At 47.2% G+C, this 21,112-nt stretch overlaps 1 long non-coding RNA gene and 1 other non-coding gene across 2 annotated transcripts in view; both read left to right on the top strand.

Moving 5' to 3' along the window:
- Positions 1 to 4,729: 4,729 nt before the first annotated feature.
- Positions 4,730 to 4,804, top strand: TRNAV-CAC (transfer RNA valine (anticodon CAC)). Its single transcript has one exon. It is a non-coding gene; the product is annotated as a tRNA-Val (tRNA).
- An 11,751-nt stretch (positions 4,805 to 16,555) lies between these two features.
- LOC128339070 (uncharacterized) overlaps positions 16,556 to 21,112 on the top strand; it is a 41,831-nt gene continuing 37,274 nt past the window's right edge. Inside the window, exon 1 of the long non-coding RNA XR_008312825.1 lies at positions 16,556 to 16,725. This is a non-coding gene — a long non-coding RNA (uncharacterized LOC128339070). The remainder of the gene's footprint in view (positions 16,726 to 21,112) is intronic.

The following is a 21,112-nucleotide window of genomic DNA, read 5'->3' on the forward strand; positions in this document are numbered from 1 at the left end:
AAGGTCTTTTGGAACTGCACCCAGGGCGCCAATGACCACTGGGATTATTTGGGTCTTTTTCTGCCACAGCCTTTCAATTTCAATTTGTAGATCTTTGTATTTGGTGATTTTTTCTATTTCTTTTTCTTCTATTCTGCTATCCCCTGGTATTGCTATGTCGATTATTTTGACTTGTTTTTCTTTCTTCTCGACTACAGTGATATCTGGTGTACTGTGTGGCAGATGTGTGTCTATTTGTAGTCGGAAGTCCCATAATATTTTTACATCTTCATTTTCTTCAACTTTTTCAATTTTATGGTCCCACCAATTTTTGGCTACAGATAGCTTGTATTTTTTGCAGATGTTCCAGTATATCATCCCTGCTACTTTGTCATGCCTTTCTTTGTAGTCAGTCTGTGCGATCTTTTTACAACAGCTGATTAAGTGGTCCACGGTTTCATCTGCTTCTTTACAAAGGCGACACTTGCTGTTTGTTGTTGACTTTTCTACTTTTGCTCTTATTGCATTTGTTCTTAGTGCCTGTTCTTGTGCAGCTAGTATTAAACCCTCTGTTTCTTTCTTCACGTTGCCATTCTTAAGCCATTGCCAGGTCTTGGTGATGTCTGATTTTCCACTTATATTGTGCAAATATTGACCATGCAGGGGCTTCTTTTCCCATTTTTCTGCTCGGTTCTTGACTTGTTATTTCTTGTAGGCCTGCTTTGTTTCATTGGTGTTGAATAGTTTCTCGTTATTGACTGTTTGACGTGCATCTTCTTCACTGTCCTTGATATATTCTTCAAGGCCTCTTTTCTCCTCCTCTACTGTTTGATGGACTTGCAGCATTCCTCTTCCACCTGAGCTGCGAGGGAGGTATAGCCTATCGACATCACTGCGGGGGTGCAGAGCATGATTGATGGTCATGATTTTCCTGGTCTTACGATCTAGCATCTCTAGCTCTGCCTGGGTCCAGTCTATTATTCCTGTTATTGTTGTTGTTGTTGTTATTAATTTGATTTTATACCACCCTTCCAAAAATGGCTCAGGGCGGTTTACACAGAGAAATAACAAACGAATAAATAAACAAACAAATAAATAAATAACCAAACAAATAAATAAATGACCTAGGTACACCTCTTCCCTTATTCCCCAAATTAACCACTCTTGCTGTGGGTTTCCCCACGGCCCTGCTGCTGCTGCTGAGACAGGTAAAGATTCGATGGAGTGCTCCCAGGGAGAGGGGTGGAGAACTGCAGGGAAAGCCCCATCCACAGGTATGGCAGTGAGTGCAGCTGAATCACCCGCTGTGTTCCGCCTGCTTATATTCTTATTGAGCCTCTCTTTCTGGGTGGCCAACTGTGTGTTTTGCAGGGGCCTCAGAAAGGAGCTCTCCCTGGGTAGCACTTCCCCATCTCCTGGCTATGCACTCCGGGCTCATGGGGCGGGTGGAGCGGGGCTCACCCGAGCTCCCCTGGTGGTTCTCCCAGCGCCAGCCTGACAAAGGTCACGGCCGCTTCCCCTCCCCTGGGGGGAAGCGGAGCAAGACTGCTGCAGAGACCAGGGTCTGAAAACTGGGCTGGGCCACCCAAGATGGGTCCAGAGGGGCTGGGGAAGACAGAGACCCCTCTCAGTAATCTTCCTGCATTCCAGATAAGACCACAGCTCCACAGTCGGAATAAACAGGGCGCTGGGACAGAAGCGGCATCTTGGCAGGCAGGCTGCCCCCCACCAGGCATGCCTGCGAGAATTCCCAAGATCAGAGGTCTCATGATGGGATGAGGAACTCTGGCTCAATGGAAACGCCTCCCACAGGGAGATGATGAGAGGGTTCCCAGGCCTCACTTAAACCTAAAGAGGCTGGTGGTGAAGGGAGGGAGGTGCTGGGAGGGCATGGACCTCTGGAGAGGTGTGGACCCCAAGACCCCTTTAACCAGGGGTGACGGAGGGTTGGGACAAAAGGTGAAGCCCTGCCCCATCCACCTTCTCAGATTCTTCATTGGAGAAGCAAGCTGCCGTTCTGCTGGTGGGCTCCCTCTCCCTCAGGGCCCTGGGGACATTTCTCCCCCGCCCCCTGCCCACTATTCAGTTAGAGCTAAGCCCCTGCCTGGCTGGTGTTACTGACGGGAATCGAGCAAACGAGGGGCAGAAACCTCTCCACCCCCTGTAATTTACGTTGCAGCCACTAGATGGAGACATAGGAACATAGGATGCAGCCTTATACCCAAGTCAGAACTTGGGTCCATCTAGCTCAATGTTGTCTGCACTGACAGGCAATGGCTCTCCAAGGTTCAGGCAGGAGGCTTTCCCAGCCCTAGCTTAGCAAGCCAGAGGTTCCCGGTTCGAATCCTCGCTGGTATGTTTCCCAGACTATGGGAAGCACCTATATCGGGCAGCAACGATATAGGAAGATGCAGAAAGGCATCATCAATGCACGGGAGGAGGCAATAATGGTCAACCCTTCCTGTATCCTACCAAAGACAACCACAGGGCTCTGTGATCGCCAGGAGTCGACACCGACTCGATGGCACAACTTTACCTTTTACTTATTAATAGTGTAAGGTCTCGCTTCCATGCTTTCTTCCTGTGAAATTATACTGTATTGACTAACAGAGACTTCTAAAAAACTATCCAGCAACTTCTCCTGCCTGGTGGTGGGTGGAGTCCACCTAATTAATCCAACCAAATATTTGTCCAACTCGCTCTTAAACACTTCAAAATGTTTCATAACACCCATTCCAATGTTTGACCACCATGAGCATTTCCAGACAGCAGGCTTTATTGCAGGTTTACTGACTATGAGGCTTTTCTGCAAGTTCAAATCCCCCCCTCCCCCAAATGATGCCAAAATGGGTTTCTTAACCCCAGACATAATGCTCAATGAAAAACCCAAATTGTGTGTGGAATGCTCCCCGATAGCTTGCAGGGACTTCAGGGTGAATTTAGCTGATATGTGAATGCAACACCCTTTATTCCAGAGGCGAAGTGAGCTAAAAGCCCCATCTGGAAATGCTCCATTAGACACAGATTGGTCACTGGCACAAATTGTCTTGAACGCAAGTTTGGAAAGTTTTTGAGGAGCCACACACCAAAGAACATACTTGAGCATATATTACAAAGAATCAAGGGAAGGATCCCAGCGGTATTGGATGGCAGGAAAACTCTCAGTCAATGGGAGGAGAAGAGAAGCGAATATCCAAAGAGGAAAATGCAGCATGTCGAAATGACACATCTTTGTTCCTTCTTGTGGGTGATGGTGGTGGCCAGATTGGGTGTGAATTAGTATAAACATTCACTACAAGGCCTTTCCAAGGAAAGTATTAGCCTTCAAGAGCTGGCAAGCTTAAGAAGGCTGTAAAATATCCGGCTATGTTTTTGAAATGTGTGTTCTAATTGGGAGATGTATTGTTTTATTGAACCTGAGGGATACGTTATAACCCCTCCTGCCATTCCAGAGTTCAGATGCTCATACTAACTACTGCATGAGCTTTAAAATGTGTTGAACTGGGGATGGGGTACCTCCTCCATAAATCATGCCTTGGAATGGTGGGTCCAATTTGCGCTTGTTATGCAAAATGTTACAAAGGCTCAACTGCAGCACACGATGAACAAATGGGCGCATTAAATTTCCATTGCAGAAGTCAGGAAATAGATCTCGAAAGCATTACAAAAAATGTGGATGCTTCCGTCTTCCTTTAAAAGAAGTTCAACCCTTTCAAAATCCCTCAGTCCATTTCTTAGCTGCAATCTCTTGAACATTGCGAGTGTTAGCTAAGAGGAAGGATTTATTATTATTATTATTATTATTATTATTATTATTATTATTATTATTTTCTTGTTTACACAGTCAGACAGGTGTTATTGACTGGTTTGTTTTATCCAGACATCGAGTCCTTCCCAAGGACCTGGGATGGCTGAATTTTATGATCAGTTTTGTTATTATTATAGATATCGTCGCAGAATATAGGCTGTTCCCAGTAAAGTTGCTTTTTGTAATTGGCTGATGGTGATTTCTGTGGCCCCTCTGGTGTTGAGGTGCTCTTCAAGGTCTTTTGGAACTGCACCCAGGGCGCCAATTACCACTGGGATTATTCTGGTCTTTTTCTGCCACAGCCTTTCAATTTCAATTTGTAGATCTTTGTATTTTGTTATTTGATGACAATGATGATACCCTGCTGTTTGGTCAAGATGGGCTCCCAAAGTTACTTACAGTTAACACCCGACACAGAAGTACTATATAATTATGAATATGTTTCTGTGTGTAAGGGGCAAGTGGCAGAGGAGAGCTGGTCTTTGCTAAGCAGAGTCTGCCTTGGTTTGCATTTGGATGTGAGCGCTACATGTGAGCACTGTCAGATAGTCCCCTTAGGGCAGGGCTGCTCAGCTTCGCCCCTCCGGCAGATGTTGGCCTACAACTCCCATAATCCCTGGCTATTGGCCACTGTGGCTGGGGATTATGGGAGTTGTAGTCCTCATGGCGCAGCAGGGAAATGCTTGACTAAGAAGCAGGAGGTTGCCAGTTCGAATCCCCGCTGGTACTACATCGGGCAGCAGCGATATAGGAAGATGCTGAAAGGCATCATCTCATACTGAGCGGGATCAGGTAATGGTAAACCCCTCCTGTATTCTACCAAAGAAAACCACAGGGCTCTGTGGGCACCAGGAGTCGAAATCGACTTGATGGCACACTTTACCTTTTGTCCAAAAACAGCTGGCGGGGGGGGGGGCAAAGTCGAGCAGGCATGCCTTAGGGGATGTGGCTGTAGCTCAGTGGAAGAGCATTTGCTTCACATGCAGAAGGTCCCAGGTTCCATTCCTGGCAGCATCTCCAGGCAGGCCTGGGAGAGTCGCCTGCCTGAAACTTTGGCGATGCTGCTGCCAGTCAGTGTAGACCGGTGGCTCCCAACCTGGGGGGCAGGGGGGGAGGGTCCCAGATGTTGCTGAACTGTCCCATAAAGCCCAGCCATAATGAATTGCAGCTGGGGTTGATGGGAGTCATAGTTCAGCAACATCTGGAGGGTCCCCAGCTTGGGAACCAGACTATAGACCAGGGGTTCTCAACCTTGGGTCTCCAGATGTTGTTGGACTTCAACTCCCATAATCCCCAACCAAAGGCCACTGGGGCTGAGGATAATGGGAGCTGAAGTCCAATAACATCTGGGGACCCGACATTGAGAATTCCTGCTGTAGACAATACTGAGCGAGATAGGCCAAGGGTCTGACTCCATATAGAAGATGGGGAGGTTCCATCTTCCCTAGAGAAGATGGGGAAGTTGTCCCCTCTGGGAATATCAGGCATCCTTGCTTGGGGGGCATGGACAGCCTCTCCCCAAATGCTCTGGTCTAGGGCTGAATCTCATTTCCCTTTGCATGCATCAAAGTTTTAGGAGCTGCCGTTCACATGCCCCTGAGCGCACTGACACATCCTACCCTTTGTCTTCTGATGCACCAGCATTCATACACTGAGATACATGCAGCCAGGATGATGTCATAGATCTCCCCCCCACCCCCTGCTCAAACCCCCCTCCCCTCCCCACACCCACACACTGTACTTTTCCATTTTCTTACCGCTTTTCCTTTGCCAAAATGTCTTTAAATTGCTGGAAGAGATCCTGAATGAGCAATGGCTTGTTTAAAAGAGTTTGTGTCAAGGGGTCGCCCCTGCAGCTGGGGGGCAGGGGGGTGACAGTGACTCAAGGGGAAAGCAAAGGGGATTATTCCTGGGGGTGGGGGGCGGTAACTCAATGCCTTTTCTCTATTCAGGAGTGTGAATTCCTCCATTGACTTGCAGATCTTGTTGAGGCTGCAGTTTTTCCTCCCTTTCCCTCTAGTCAATTTTACAGTAAGAGCTTTTTTGGGGGGGTGGGGAGTAAAGTAAGTTGTGGGGCAGTGGGGGGAACTTTTTGTCTACATGCATTGGCCATTTTCCCCCCTTCACAATTCATTCCTTCATCCCTGATACTGAGCTGTAATCTCTCTTTCGGCAAAGTAAAGTTCTCTTAATCCTTTCTGGCCTAGAGGTTTACAGTAATTATCTCATCCGGAGGGGCTGCTCCTTCAGAAGTAGAATTTAATTAGGTTTGCTAAGGTTTTTTTCTTTTCCTTTCTTTCTTTTTGGTTCTGGCCCTTCTGCTGTGCTTTTAACAGCACCCTGGTGCACAAGGTAAAGCTTTTCTCGCTGCTCCATTCGTAGCCTCCATTCTCTCTCCTCACCAGAGATTTTTCATCTCTATTCCTGGGGAAATGGCTCAGATTTTGGAAGGTTGAGGGAGGAAAGAAAGAAAGAAAGAAACTGAAACATAGGTCCATGGGAAGCTGCCACCGACCGAGTCAGGCCCTTGGTCCATCTAGCTCAGGATTGTCTGCACTGACTGGCAGCAGCTCTCCAAGGTTTCGGGCCGGAGTCCTAGCCAGCCCTACCTGGAGATGCTGCCAGGGACAGAATCCTGGCTTCTGACTATGCCCTGAGGAAAATGAGGGAAGAGGTGTGTGAGTTCTGGACATGTTCTGTGCTCTTCTGAAATGGTAGGAAACTGCCTTAGACTGAGTTGAGCCATTGGCCCATCTAGTTCAGGATTGTCTACATCAGGGATGCCCGTCATCATCCTGGCGTATTGGCTTTTGTGACTGGGGATGGTGGGAGTTGTAGGACCAATGTTGCGTGCAGCCTTGGTTGATACTGACTGGCAGCGGCTTTGCCATGGTTGCAGGCAGGAGTCTCTCCCAGCCCTACCTGGAGGTGCTGCCAGGGATGGGACCGGGGACCTTCTGCCTGCATTGCAGATGCTCCACCACTGAGCTACAGCTTCATCCTCTAAAAGAGAAATATAGCAAGCTGCCACCTACTGAGTCAGGCTCTTGGTCCATCTAGCTCAGGATTGTCAACACAGACTGGCAGCGGCTTCTCCCAGGTTCCAGGCAGGAGTCTCTCCCAGGGAGGGGACCGGGGACCTTCTGCATGCAAAGCAGAGGCTCTGTCAGTTGATCTAGTATGGCCCCATCTCCCGCTTCACTTAGGGCTGCCCACCCTCCAGACTTTGCCTGGAGTCTCCAGGTATCCACATCAATTTCCAGGTGACTCCAGAAAACAAGCCTGGAAGATTTTTTGTTAAAAAAAAAATTATTTGTTTATTTATTTAACATATTTCTATACCGCCCCGAACGCAAGGTTTTCAGAGGAAACCAGAGGCTGCCCTTTTTATCCAGTCCTTTGGCCAGTGACGAGCCCTCCAGTTCCCTTATTATGGCTGTAGCATCATCTCTTTTATTTTGAAGGTGTTTTTAATGAAATCTTATGATCCTTGGGTTCTAATTTGTGGTTCACTGCCTTGGGGTCTCAGGATCAAGGGAGGTCTCGGCGCAGAAATAATAAATAGCTATAAACCATAATATAATATTTTTATTATCCTTCTATTATCATCATTATTGTACCATCATTATTTATTATTATTAATAATAATGATGAAGAAGAAGAGGAAGAGGAAGAAGAAGGCCTCCTTATTCACCCGGGATTATGAAAAGCCTTTCTAAAATATTTTTAAAACATATTTTTGCATTTTTGCAGTTGCATGTTTCCGTTTCAATGTGCTTTAAATTGTAGGATAGAAGATAATTTTACTATGGGTTTCTACATGAGGCCAACAGACCAACGGAATACATTGTAAGAAACCAATCAATCATCATTATTATTATTATCCAAGACCAGCTTAACTCGTAAGAAACTGATCAGCATTAAAAACATGGCTCAAAGCAAAACACAATTCAACAACAACAACATCAGACCCTTTTAATGGTATGTTTTATTGTTTTATCTTGTGAGCCACACAGAGAAGAATTGCTCTATATAAACTATGTTTGTTAATACTGCTGCTACTACTACTACTACTACTACTACTACTACTACTAATAATAATAATAATAAAAAAGTTAAAGTTAGCCTGAGGAAGTTCCTAAACTTTGAAAAGGCCTGTGCAAGGGAAAATTCTGCCAGGTGCAGCTTTTCTCGTCAGTAGAACCCTATGATGGGAAAAGCCCCACCTGGAGGAAATTCCCTGCTTCTCCACAACTCTTGCAAGCACAGAGCAGGAGTGACTTGAGGTACAGATTATATAGATAATTCTCTGCATTTCTAGGATATGTTCTTCCTCTCTCACATGATATGTATTTCTAAACGTCTTTTTAACTGAGGAGAAATAAGGAAAAGCTTGCAGGCTGCCTTCTACCCAATGGCTCTCTCAGAAATTACGCTTACAGTATTGTGGCCAGTAGGCCTGAGAATCACTACAGAAAGCAGGTTTTTTTTAAAAAAAGAACATTTAATACAAATAAATCATGTTAGATCGAGAGTCGTCGGTCCTCCGGGCTTGGCCTGGAGGATCCACGAGTAGGCATTAATCTTCTCTAGCTTTGTCTTGAAAACAGTTTTGGAGATTTGAACAACTTGGTGTTGTGAAAAATAACTGGAAAAGAAAACCGGGGGGTAAAACTAATAAATGTCCAGGAATGGCTTCAGTCTAGGGTTGCCTACCTGCCAACATGTCTCTATTTTCCCATTCATGTGAATGGGGAAATCGGGACATGTTGGCAGCAAGTATGAGGAGGTTGCTAACCCTCCGGGCTTGCCCTGGAATCTCCGGAAACTGGCATCTACGTATGTTCAGGTGACTCTGGAAAGCAGCATGGAGATTGGAAAGGCTTGATCTTGTGAAAAATATTGGGGGGCTGGGCGGGGGGAGGGAAAATCTCCAGCAATAGCTTAAGTCAGCTGGGCGCTTTTCAGGTCGCCCACTCAACAGCGGTAAAATGCTTCGGTTTGGGCAGATTGCATTCCAAACACAAATAAAGGCTGTTGCGCAAAGCTACCAGCAAAACCTCTAGAGAAGAAAGAGAACCCGGCTGGCAGCTCTATTATCAAAGTCCTTACAGTTAGGGAATTAATCCCAATGTCCTCATTTCCTAATATTAATAGGAATTAATATTCCCATTGTACAGGAAGTGGTCTAGGAAAAGCCAGCCCCCATAACTAATATTCCATCATATATCAGAGAAAAGGACACTTTTAAATTGAAATTTCTGCTGACATTTTTCTTTCTTTCTTTTAAAACCATTTTTATATTATTAAAAATGTTTTTCAGGGATGAGGGGGAAATGAGGTTAGTGACCTAATGGGCAGAAGAGCTCACCTTGTGGTAAAAGTAAAGTGTGCCGTTGAGTCGGTGTCGACTCCTGGCGCCCACAGAGCCTGTGGTTGTCTTTGGTAGAATACAGGAGGGGTTGACCATTGCCTCCTCCCGCACAGTATACTCTGCATACAGGGCTCTGTGGTCACCAGGGGTCGACACCGACTCGACAGCACACTTTACCTTTACCACAAGGCCAGCAGCAATGGACTGACTCGGTAGAAGCCAGCTTCCTCTGTTCCTGACACAGTACCAGTTACTAGCCAATCAGTGCTGCACACAGACCACTTCTGCAGGAACAGGAAGAACGGGTTTCCCAAGAACTCAGCCTGATGGAGAGGACTCTGCCTCTGGCCAAAATTCAGTGATTGCACTGCCACAGTGGCTTGCCATTAAAATTATGAACATCTGGTTGCCCTCTGATGTTCTTCCCTCTTCAGCTCCTGTCCTTTCCCAGAATTAAGCCTGTGGTGCACGAATGCCGCTCCCCAAATGCTGCATGCAGTTCTCATTAAGCTGTGCCTTCTCTACTGGCCTCACTGTCTTTGTGGCTTTCTTTGCAGATGATCCTGGTGAGGCCAGTTCTCCTTCCTTGGCACGTTGTATCTGGATCACGGTAATGACTGGGAAACTTCCAGTTTGGGAGCAAAGTGTGTGGTTCCTCGTTGCCTGCTTCGTCCCCGCTTGAGTATTCCCTTCATTATTCCTTTGCTCCTGCAGTCACGAATCCTATTTTTCTTTTCATGCAAGACTTGATGAGGGACTGAAGGGCTAAGCTGGAACATTAGGGAGAGTTGCCTTATACTGAGTCAGACCACCGGTTCATTGAGCTCAGTATTGTCAACACTGACTGGCAGCAGCTCTCCAAGGTTTCAGGCAGGAGTCTCTCTCTCAGCAATACTTGGGGATGCTGCCAGGGCTTGAACTTGGGACCTTCTGCATGCAAAGCAGATGCTCTACCACTGAGGTATCCCCTATCCATAAATGTGGGGGGACTATACATCAGTGGGCAAGAGCCCACATAGGAATCTGCCTTACACTGAGTCAGACCCTTGGTCCATCTAGATCATTGTTATCTACAATGCCTGGCCGTGGCTCACCAGTTTGAAACGCACATGCACAATCGTGTGAACAGCCCCTTGGGCTCCTAGTTTCGATCAAAACTGTCTCTGCCCGTCCCCATGCGACAAACATTTTAGCTCTTTGAAGTGGTTTGCCGTTCTTTAGATTTAGGCACAGCAGCTGCAGCAACCAAGGGGTATAACTGGGATGCTCAGAGCATGACCACATGTGGGGCAGGGGAAAGCAGAAGCAGCCAGAACAGAACTCATAAATGCACATCGAGAAGCCAAATCTTCCCCTCTTGGCCAAGCTTTTCCTGTCTGTTTATTGTCCCAGCTGGAATACTCTCGTTAATCTGGCTAAATGCACTGGCATTCTAATAAAGTAATTTTATTAGCTCCAAGGGAGAAAGTCTCTGGAGGAGCATCTCTCATGAGTCAGGTCACTCCAAACTAGCAGAGGGAGCCGAGGGAAATCTCTTGAGGCATCTTGCTTATTGTATATAGATGGCTTTCTTTCCTCAGGACATGCCTAGGAACATTGGAAGCTGTCATATACTGAGTCAGACCATTGGTCTATCTAGCTCATTATTGCCTATACTGAGTGGCAGCAGCTCTTCAAGGTTGCAGGCAGGGGTCTCTCTCAGCCCTACCTGGAGATCCTGCCTGGGATTGAACCTGGGACCTTCTGCATGCAAAGCAGATGCTCTTCCACTGAGTTATGGCCCCATCCCCTGAGGGGAATATCTTACAGCAGACAGTGCTTACATATAGTCACCCATCCATATGCAAATGAAAACAAATCCTGCATTACCACAACACTCTCTACCCCCCATACATAGCATGTTTAATCCTGTGTGTATATGTGTTTGTATGTGTGTCGTGTGTTGTCTGTTTGTGTGCATGTGCAAGCACTGGGTTGCAGCAATCATAGTTCAGTGATACAGAAAACTCACAGTTTCACCCTCTGGTATTTCTGCTTGAAACAAGTAGTTCTAAGCAAAGCTAACAGAGTCTACTTCCTACTTCTTTTAACATGCTCACTCTACCACAAGGCCAGAGGGGAGCTGGCCTTGTGGAAGCAAGCATGACTAGTCCCCTTAGCTAAGCAGGGTCTGCCCTGGTTGCATATGGATGGGAGACTCCATGCATGAGCAGTGTAAGATCTTCCCCGTAGGGGATGGAGCCACCGCTCTGGGAAGAGCAGAAGGTTCCAAGTTCCCTCCTTGGCAGCATCTCCAAGATAGGGCTGAGAGAGATTCCTGCCTGCAACCTTGGAGAAGCCGCTGCCAGTCTGTGTAGACAATACTGAGCTAGATAGACCAAGGCAGTAGAAGGCAGCTTCCTATATTCCTTATCTAGGATCCACTCCCATGTGCTGTGAATTTAGTTTGTATCCAGCCACCAACACAAGAGTTGCAAAGGCGTGTTGTCTATACTTGGGTCGTCATCTTGAACCTGGTCATCGTCACCCAACAAGAAGGTGGGTGACAAAAAGGTTCCCCTGCCGTCGGGGTTCCCTAGCAGTGTTCTCTCTAGTTTTTTTTCCACCTGTGAGTGGTATGAATTTTGTTCTGGGTGGCACAGTATCAAGGCAGTGTGTGTATTCACATGCACTCAGAGTGGTGCCTTCCTGATTCAGCCCGAGTGGCGGGGCTGTCCTTGGGGCATGGTAAGCAGGAAGACCGCCCCGGGCCCCCGCTCTTTTAACCCCCATTATTTATTTATTTAACATATTTTTATACTGCCCAAAATGCAAGTTCTCTGGGCGGTTTACAAGCGAATAAAAACAACCAATAAAAAAGATTAAAACACTTCAACAATTAAAATTTAAAAGTTGAAACTAGTGAAAAAAGTTGAAAAACAATTAAAACAGTATCTAATTAAAAGCCTGGGTGAACAAATGTGTCTTGACTGCCCTTTTAAAAGTTGTAAGAGATGGGGAGGCTCTTATTTCAGCAGGAAGTGTGTTCCAATTTGCCTTGGGCAGCAATGGAGAAGGCCCCTCCCTGAGTAGCCACCAGACGAGCCGGTGGCAACTGCAGACGAACCTCTCCAGATGATCTCAATGGGCGGTGGGGTTCATAGCAAAGAAGGCGTTCTCTTAAATACCCAGGCATTAGAATTAACTGGAAGGGGGCCCCGCACTGGATGATTTGCCCTGGGTTCTCTAAGGACAGCCATTCTGAGCAGGATCTAAAATTATTTGAGCGGACATTTAAAAAAACATGTGAGCGCATGAACATGTGCACGCCTTAGAGGGAACACTGTCCCCTAGGACTGTAGGGAACCCTGATGTGCTGTGAATTTCCATGTGTTGTGAATTTGGTTCGTATTGGACTGTAAACACAAATGTTCTTAAAGGAGGCCACATGGTCACACACACAGACAGAGACATGGTGATCTCATTAGTCATCTCCCCACTGGAAAGTAGGCTAAAGGGGGGGGGGACAAGGATGAAGGAACAGCTGATGGGAAAGACCACTGCCTAGGACCCTGGAAGAAAGTTCTTGTAGGCAATAATGATAACGAATGTGTTCTAACGATGGATGCAATGAAATACCAGGAGACGGCTGAACATTTTGGCAGGAGCATATTCTCAAATTCCGTCCTCACAACCTATAAGGCTGTTCACAGGATCGTTAATGGGGTACATCCTACCCAGCTTGGGGTGTTGTGTGTGCTCCTGGGTTTTGGTTGGGTGCTAGCAAATACTAGGTCGGAGGAGGGGAGAGTGAATTGTCTGTGAGGCTGGAGCTGGTTGGATTGCACTGTCCGACCCTGCACTTGCATCCAGCACTGTAACGAGGTCAGAGGAAAAGCTGTCCTATCCAGCAACTCTCTCACACACAATCACTCCCACCCACCCACTCCTACCTAGTTGTTTGCTCACACGCAATCGAAAATCGGGAGAACACACAGCTCCCAAAGCTGGCTAGGGTGCCTGTCCTACCCTGTTAATGATTGTGTGAACAGCCTTATTGTGAATATTCCTAGGCTGCAGGCAGAAGGAGTTTGTCCCACTACATCTGTCTCTGGTCAAGCAGGTTTTGCTTCAAGAATTGGAGCTGAAAGCAAGGCACGGGAGATCTCCAAAGAAGTCTCCTTTTCAGGCAAGCGATGAAAGGAGGAAGCATTGTTGCAGTATAAATACATGTGTATATTTTAATGAATCCCCAAAATGAGTCAGTTTTGTCCCCTTGATCTCCTGGTTCCCATTAGTCATTCTATTTCAGTAAGCATTATGGCATTCTCCACATATAGCGGAGCTGGCAGTGAAGTGAGGGGTTCTGGGAAGCAGCACATGAGACAGGAATTCCTTGGAGTCTGTTAGTGGAGACATATCAGCTACATGTGTGGCTTGCTACTCTCTGGACTTGTAGAGGAAAGCAGGAAATCAAACATGGTGCACTTCAATTACGGACATATTGGCAGCATTTTGCAGCTGCAATGTTTAATCAACCAATCAGTTAGGATAAATTAATCAGTTTTTCAGAATGACACATTAAACACTGTTTGGTCAGCTGATAGGTGCTTTGGGCAGCAATTTATAAAACTCTCTTCCAAGATGCATGCATGCATCTAAAAATAAAATGTTTTTGCCCAGATGCAGATTTCATCAACTGGTGAATTGACATGCTCATGAATCGAACTGGGAGAGGAAGTTGGTGGAGTCTGCGTCTCTGAAACGGAACCACCCAGTAGGGATATGCAAACAGTTTGAGGGGGGTTCGGTTCTACGTTGGACCGGTTCGGTTCAGTGGTTCCATGGTAGAACCGACGCCCCCCCCCACCCCGGTTCAGTCCGACCTCGGACCAAACCAACACACACACCCCGACAGTTTGGGGGTTTGCAATTTTTTTTAAAAAAAAAATAGAGGTTTTTTTAACCTTTAGTCCCTTTGGGGGGCTTCCTCTGGGCCGTGGGGGGTCTGCAAAGGTTTCCTCTCCCCCTGCCGGCCTCCCTCATCAGCACTGCGGCCTATTCTGGCCCTTTTGGGGGGGCTTTTTTCGCAGCCCTTTTTTAGAATGGGCCGTGGTGGTGATGAGGGAGGCCGGTGGGGAGAGGGGGAACCATTGCAGACACACACACACACACACCCCGCAGCCTAAAGGAAGCCCCCCAAAGGGACTAAAGGTAAAAAACCCTTTAAATTAAAAAAAAATCGCAAACCCCACCACCACCCCTGAACTGAACCAGAATGCACATGCGCAGGGCATTCTGGAACTTCCAAGGGCCAGGGGGCCCCCAATTCCCGCCACCACAACTGGCTCCGTGACGGAGCCGGTAATCATGTGGGCATCCGATCCGGCCACCCAGGGGCAGCTGGGCGATCGTCTGCAGGGAGGACTAAGTTAACCTGCTCTCCCCGCAGACCCGCCCGAAGCTCTTCTCACTGATTGTGAGAAGAGCTTCTGTGTGTCACGCCTGCACCTTTTCACCAATTGACCTACAGCCCAAATCTATGGCCTGGTTCATGCACTTGTTTTAAAGTGGGTTACCGACTTTAGTGTGATTGTGTGAACCAGTGCCAAGGCAGGAATCTCAGATTCCTCTCGGGCCTTAAGCCACCTTGGCGTGAGTTCACACAATCACACTAATGATGGTAACCCACATGAATCAAACCTAGGTTAATCAAACCAAGGTGTGATTAATAAAATCTAGATTTGATGGAGAAGCTCTTATTTTGACCGGGTGTGCATTCCAAAGCCCTGGGACAGCCACAGAGAACGCCCAGCCCCGAGTGTCCCCCTGCCCCACAGATGAGCCAGTGGCAACCGTATGGACCTCCCCAGATGCTCTTAATATACAGAAGGGTTCACAACAAAGATTATTTGAATCTAGGATTAATACTGGTAACCCACATTAAACCTAGATTCAAACGAGTGTGTAAACCAGACCTATCAGTCTCGAGACCTTTGCGGTATCAATCAGAACAGCTCAGTTGACTATAATACCTTTTGACCAAGCAAGATGTGCCTGTAATGGGTGAGCTGGAGAAGCCTTTGAGGTACTCATCTGTCAGAACAGCAAGTTGGAATGCATCTGAAACCCTTCTTTAAAAATACTAACCTCTGAATCACTCAGTCTCAGAAGGAAACTTGGAAAGATCTCGAGGAGTCAGATCCTACCCTAGAGACAAGCAACAGTGTCACAAAAATAGATTCCCTCGAGAACCAGCAAGAAATGAAGCAGTCATGGAAATGAAGACGAATGGGACATGAGTAAGTCAATTGAATATTTCTGGGTCTGGCAAAGAACAAGAGAGGCTGGAAAGGTCGAGGAAATGACACGGTGGGCACTTTCTGGCATGCGTCATGGTGGGCATATGCCAGTTTTATGCCTCAGTTGTTCCTTATTCATGTCTACCTGGCTGGGCAGCCAGCCAACTGAGTGGTCAACTATTATCAATTGGACACCCAAAGGTGCTTTATACAGAGTCGAGCCACTGGACCAAGATATGGTTAGGCATTTTCCATGCCCCCAAGGGATAAGAAGTTCCAAGTACAACACTACAGGGCTACCCTTGGAGGAGAAAGTATTTTTAGCCTGCTTTTCAAAGGGAAGGAAGCTTATGAAACTGCCATGTCTCTCTGTGTCCCTGTGTCCCCCTGCTAATAACTTGCATTTACAGTCTGATACAAACCAAATTCACAGTACATGGGTGCTAGGGGACTCCGAGGGGGGCATTTATTGCCAATCCCCCATCTTCTTTCAAGATGGCAGTTGCTCAAAGTATACATGTCAGAATCCACCCAAGTTTGGGGCCCGAGGCTAGCAACTCCCAGGCAGAAGAGGCTAGCATTTCCTCCGATGATGAAGGCCCAGCTGAGGAATCTCTGATATTCAACCACAGCCCCCAGAACAAAGAGTTTCTACAAAGCTTCTGGTCTTGAAATCCTGAGGGAACTCACCCTGCTTGTTGACCCTGTATTCCCCGGGGATCCTACACCCTCACTAGAAACCCCCGACTTAACAGTGCCCTCTACCAGAGTCCCAGGACTAACCCTCGAAGACAAGGCATCTATCATAGCAACCCTGGGGGCAACAGTTGACCTTCTAGAGCAATGGCCCCTGACCTTCTGGACATCCCGAGGGCTCCCTTCCAAGACCCCAGGCATGAAGATGCCGCCGAGCCAGAGAAGGGATTCAAAACAGGCACAGGAATGTGCACCTGGCTTTCAAGGACTTACCTTTGGATGGGACTCCTCAGGAGAAGGTGTAACCAGCAGCAGGAGGACTCCTCATGAGCAAGACATTCCTGATCCAGGCAGGAAAGGGCGTGGTCCTTACCAAACACACACAAGCTGATTCCTGAAGGATGGGTTTGGCTGGCAGTAACAGATCAGGCTTTGTCTTTGCCACAGTTTCTCCTGAGTCTCTTTGTTTTGAGTACCTTGCTCTGATCTCCTTAGTGCAACTGCTTCTGTGAGCCTGTCCCCCTGGGAGTTTTCTGCAGCTCCAGCATACTACTTGCATCAGCTGTCCCCTGCCGGATGCCCTCTGGGTGAGTGCCTGCATCGATTCCTACTGCCCAACAATTGCAACTCTCTCTGGGACCAGGCAGATTTCCATCCTGAAAGAGATTTGTTGCCCTGAGCCTTCTGGTCCAGTCTCAAGCCCTGCTGAAGGCCCAATTCTGACTCTGCTGTATCTCCCAGACTGCCTGAGATGACAGCCACTGTACAATTGGTTTGCAAGGATCCCTAGGGAGGTATCCCTTCAGGTGCACAGCAATAGGCAACGACCTGCATTTGTACCTCTTGTGCTGATGGTCAGATGCAAACCAGATTTGCAGCACATAGGATAGGGCTGTAGCTCAGTAGCAGAACATCGGCTTTGCATGTAGGAGGTCCCAGGCAAGGATGTGCACGAACCGGTTTGGCGGTCCTTTTACAGACCACCGATCCAGTTTGGAGGTCCGGCATTTGGGCTAGTTTGGAGGAAGGGGGTTACCTGTAAGGAGCTGGGAGGGGTGCCCACCCCCCATCCCTGCCACTCCCCCCCCCACCGGTGCTGTCTCCAAAAACGCTATCGCAGGGCTGCTGCGTACCTCCTTGCAGCCCTGGTCAGCGTCATTCCGGAAGTGGCCAGTGCATGTGCATATTTGTTTATTTTGATCTTGTGTCTGGCTGTAAACCACCCAGAGCTGTGAGTTTTGGGCAGTGTGTAAATATGCTAAATAAATAAATAAATGCTGTAGCAATTTCCTACACCGAGCAGTGTGTAGGATTAGAAAGGCCTCCAATGTCCCTTCAGCTCCAACCTCCAGTGAACATAAGAGCAGCCCTGGTGGATCAGGCCCAAGGCCCATCCAGTCCAGCTTCCTGCTTCACACCACCAGATGCCTCTGGGAAGACCACACAGGCAAGAGGTGAAGGCATGCCCACTCCCCTGCTGTTACTCCCCTGCAACTGGTATGAAGAGGCATCCTGCCTCTGAGGCTGCAGGTGGCCCACAGCCCTCCGACTAGTAGCCCTTGATAGACCTCTCCTCCATGAAGTTATCCAAACCCCTCTTCAAGCCATCCAGGTTGTTGGCTGTCACCACATCATGTGGCAGAGAATTCCACAAGTTGATCATGCATTGCGTGAAAAAGTACCTGCATTTGTTGGTCTAAATTTCTTGGCAATCAGTTTCATGGGATGGCTCCTGGTTCTAGTGTTATGTGAGGGGAGGGGAGGAATTTGTCCCAATCCACTTTCTCCACACCATGCATGATTTTATAGACCTCTATCATGTCTCTCCGCAGTCGTCTTTTTTTCTTAAGTAAAAAGCCCCAGGTGTTGTGGCCTTGCCTCATCAGAAAGGTGCTTCTGCTTTCCACAGCAGTGAGTTAATGATATATAAGGAGGGGGGGAAATTCCTCCTTTTCCACTGTCCTAAGTCATTTGCTCCCAGCCACCTAATGGCGCAGCGGGTAAATGACTTGCCAAGTGAGCCAGAGGTTGCCGGTTCGAATCCCCTCTGGTACTGTATTGGGCAGCAGAGATACAGGAAGATGCTGAAAGGCATCATCTCATACTGTGTGGGAGGAGGCAATGGTAAACCCCTCGTGTATTCTACCAAAGACACCCACAGGGCTCTGTGGGCGCCAGGAGTTGACACTGACTCAACAGCACACTTTACCTTTAAGTTATCTACTAGTCCATTTCAGTGGGTGCCTATGACCTGTCATATTATGAGAGGTGAAGACACACTTGCTGCTAACATAGGAAGCTGTCAGACCTTTGGTCCATCTAGCTCAGGACTGTCCACACTGACTGGCAGCGGCTTCTCCAAGGCTGCAGGCAGGAATCTCTCTCAGCCCTATCTTGGAGATGCCACCAGGGAGGGAACCTGGAACCTGTAGATGCTCTTCCCAGAGCAGCTCCATCCCCTGAAGGGGAATCTCTTACAGTGCCCACGCATGTAGTTTCCCATCCTAATGCAAACCAGGGTACATAGGATGGAACATAGGAAACTGCCATATACTGAGTCAGACCACTAGCTCAGTATTGTCTACATAGACTGGCAGTGGCTTCTCCAAGGTTGCAGGTAGGAATCTCTCTCAGCCCTATCTTGGAGATGCTGCCAGGGAGGGAACTTGGAACCTTCTGCATGCAAAGCAGATGCTCAGCTACTGAGCTGTGACCCACACAGGTCCACTTGCTCCACCCCATGAATAATTTTGTAACCCTCTATCATGCTCTTAACCCCCCCCCCCAATGCAAAAGCTCCACGTGCTTTAGCCTTGCCTCCTAGGAAAGGCGCTCCAAGCTCCTGATCATTTTCACTGTGATTTTCTTCACCTTTTCCACGGGGTGGCCGATCAACTGTTCACCTACCAATCTGCACCAGAAAGGACCCAAAGAAGGAAAACCTGGCCGTGCAGCCTCCTTAAAAATGGTCCTGGAATGCAGGAAGTGGGAGTTGGCCCCTCAGCTCTATAAGTCACATTGTGCTTCCATATGACCGAGGAAGTCCAAATGTTCTGAAAAACTCATTAGCAAAGTCTCTCTGTTTGGAAAAGCTTCAGTCATTGCAAAATAAACACAGGCTGGAAGAAATCTCTCTCCTGGGTCTCCCCCTTTTCTTCGCTGCTTAACTCATGTGTGGTAAAGACACTATTCACGCTTGCATTTTAAGGGAAGGCACGTATCCTTGGGTGGGAGCTGGGACAGTGTTGTGGCTGAGAGTCAAACGAGACATCACGCCAGTCCTCAGTGAGGTGTCCAACTTGGGTCTGGACTCCACCACTATGGACACATGATGCAATGCTCCTCTCTGTGTAATAAATAGCTTGCCTTGCATGTAGAATACTAGTATGTCAGCAAGACGTCTTGGAGGACTTAATGCTCACACCTGTATGTAGGTGCTTAGCCTGTCTAGGAGAAGGCTGCTCTTGTTATTATTAATTAATTAATTAATTAATTAAATTAATTAATTAAATTCTACTTACACACAGTCTACCAGATGTTATTGACCGGATTTGGTACTTTAATTATCGGGCCCTTTCCAAGGGTCTAGGAGAACTAAAGCGGAATTAAAGATATCATCATAGCTGTCTTGAGTAGAGTGGCCTTCTGGAGTTGATGTGTTGTAATGTTATTGATGCCCAAGGTGTCAAGATGGTGTTCAAGTTCTTTTGGTGCTGCACCAAGGGCACCCACAACTATGGGCACCACTATTGTTTTCTTTTTCCAGAGCCACTCAGTTTCAATCTGAAGGTCCTTGTATTTAGTTATTTTCACCAATTGTTTTTTGTAGACTCGCCTATCCCCTGGGATTGCAATATCAGTTATCAGAACCCGATTCTTCTCGATGACTGTAAGATCAGGCATATTGTGCACTAAATGCCTATCAGTTTGTATTCGAAAATCCCAAAGGATTTTTGCCTCTTCATTTTCTGTGACCTCCTCAATCGGATGATTCCACCAATTCTTGCTTGCTGGCAATTCTTGCAAAAGTCCCAGTGGATCATTGCGGCGACTTTGTTGGGTCTTTCCTTATAATCAGTCTGCGCAATTTTCTTACAACAAGGTGCTCAACCATCTTCTCATCCTCTTCCTTGCATAACCAACACTTACTGTCTTTCTGGGTCTTATCAATTTTTGCTTGTATAACATTTGTTTGTAGTGATTGTTGTTATATTTATTATATTATGTGCGTAGTAAACGTTTTAGCTTGCCTTTCTTCCAAAGAGGGCAAGGTGGCATATGTAGTTCTCTCCCCTGCCTGTCAATATCCTTACAACAACCCTGTGGAGTAGGCTAGACTGAAATAAGTATCACTTAGTGATGAAACTGCTGGAGACAGATGCGTGGCACATAGGAAGTTGCCTTATAATGAGTCAGACCCTTGGTCTGTCTAACTCCTCTCCAAGGTTTCAGGCAGAGGAGTCTCTCCCAGCCCTACCTGGAGATGCTGCCAGGGAGTGAACCTGGGACCTTCTGCGTGCAAAGCAGATGCTCTGCCACTGTAAGGAGGCAGACAGACTTTAAGATCTTAAACTAAAACGCAAGCCAGAAAATAACTTTCTAGGTCACAGTGCTCACCTTATTTTTGAGGCAATCATAACAAGCTGCCAAAGGTCATATTTCTGAGCCAAGCAACACAGCTCTTCTTTTTCGTTGCTAAGTAAGGTAGGGAAGTCTCACAAGGGAAGTCTAGTGTTTTAGCTCGGGCCTTGGAGGAAAGGTTTGCACAAATCTTCCACAGTCCTGAGACTTCTCTGGATTCTCTATTAGGCTGGAAGTGCCAATGATTTAATTCTTAATTTTACCTTACAGCTGTTGATCTCTGCTGCAACACCTTTTGGCCAGTGACTTCAGTGAATAAACCTAGCTGACATCCTCTCGCCCAAAAATGTGCAAATAGGGTATGACCATAGGAAGGTGCCGTATACTGAGTCA

The sequence above is a fragment of the Hemicordylus capensis genome, chromosome 17 (genome assembly GCF_027244095.1).
Source record: "Hemicordylus capensis ecotype Gifberg chromosome 17, rHemCap1.1.pri, whole genome shotgun sequence".
NCBI lineage: Eukaryota > Metazoa > Chordata > Lepidosauria > Squamata > Cordylidae > Hemicordylus > Hemicordylus capensis.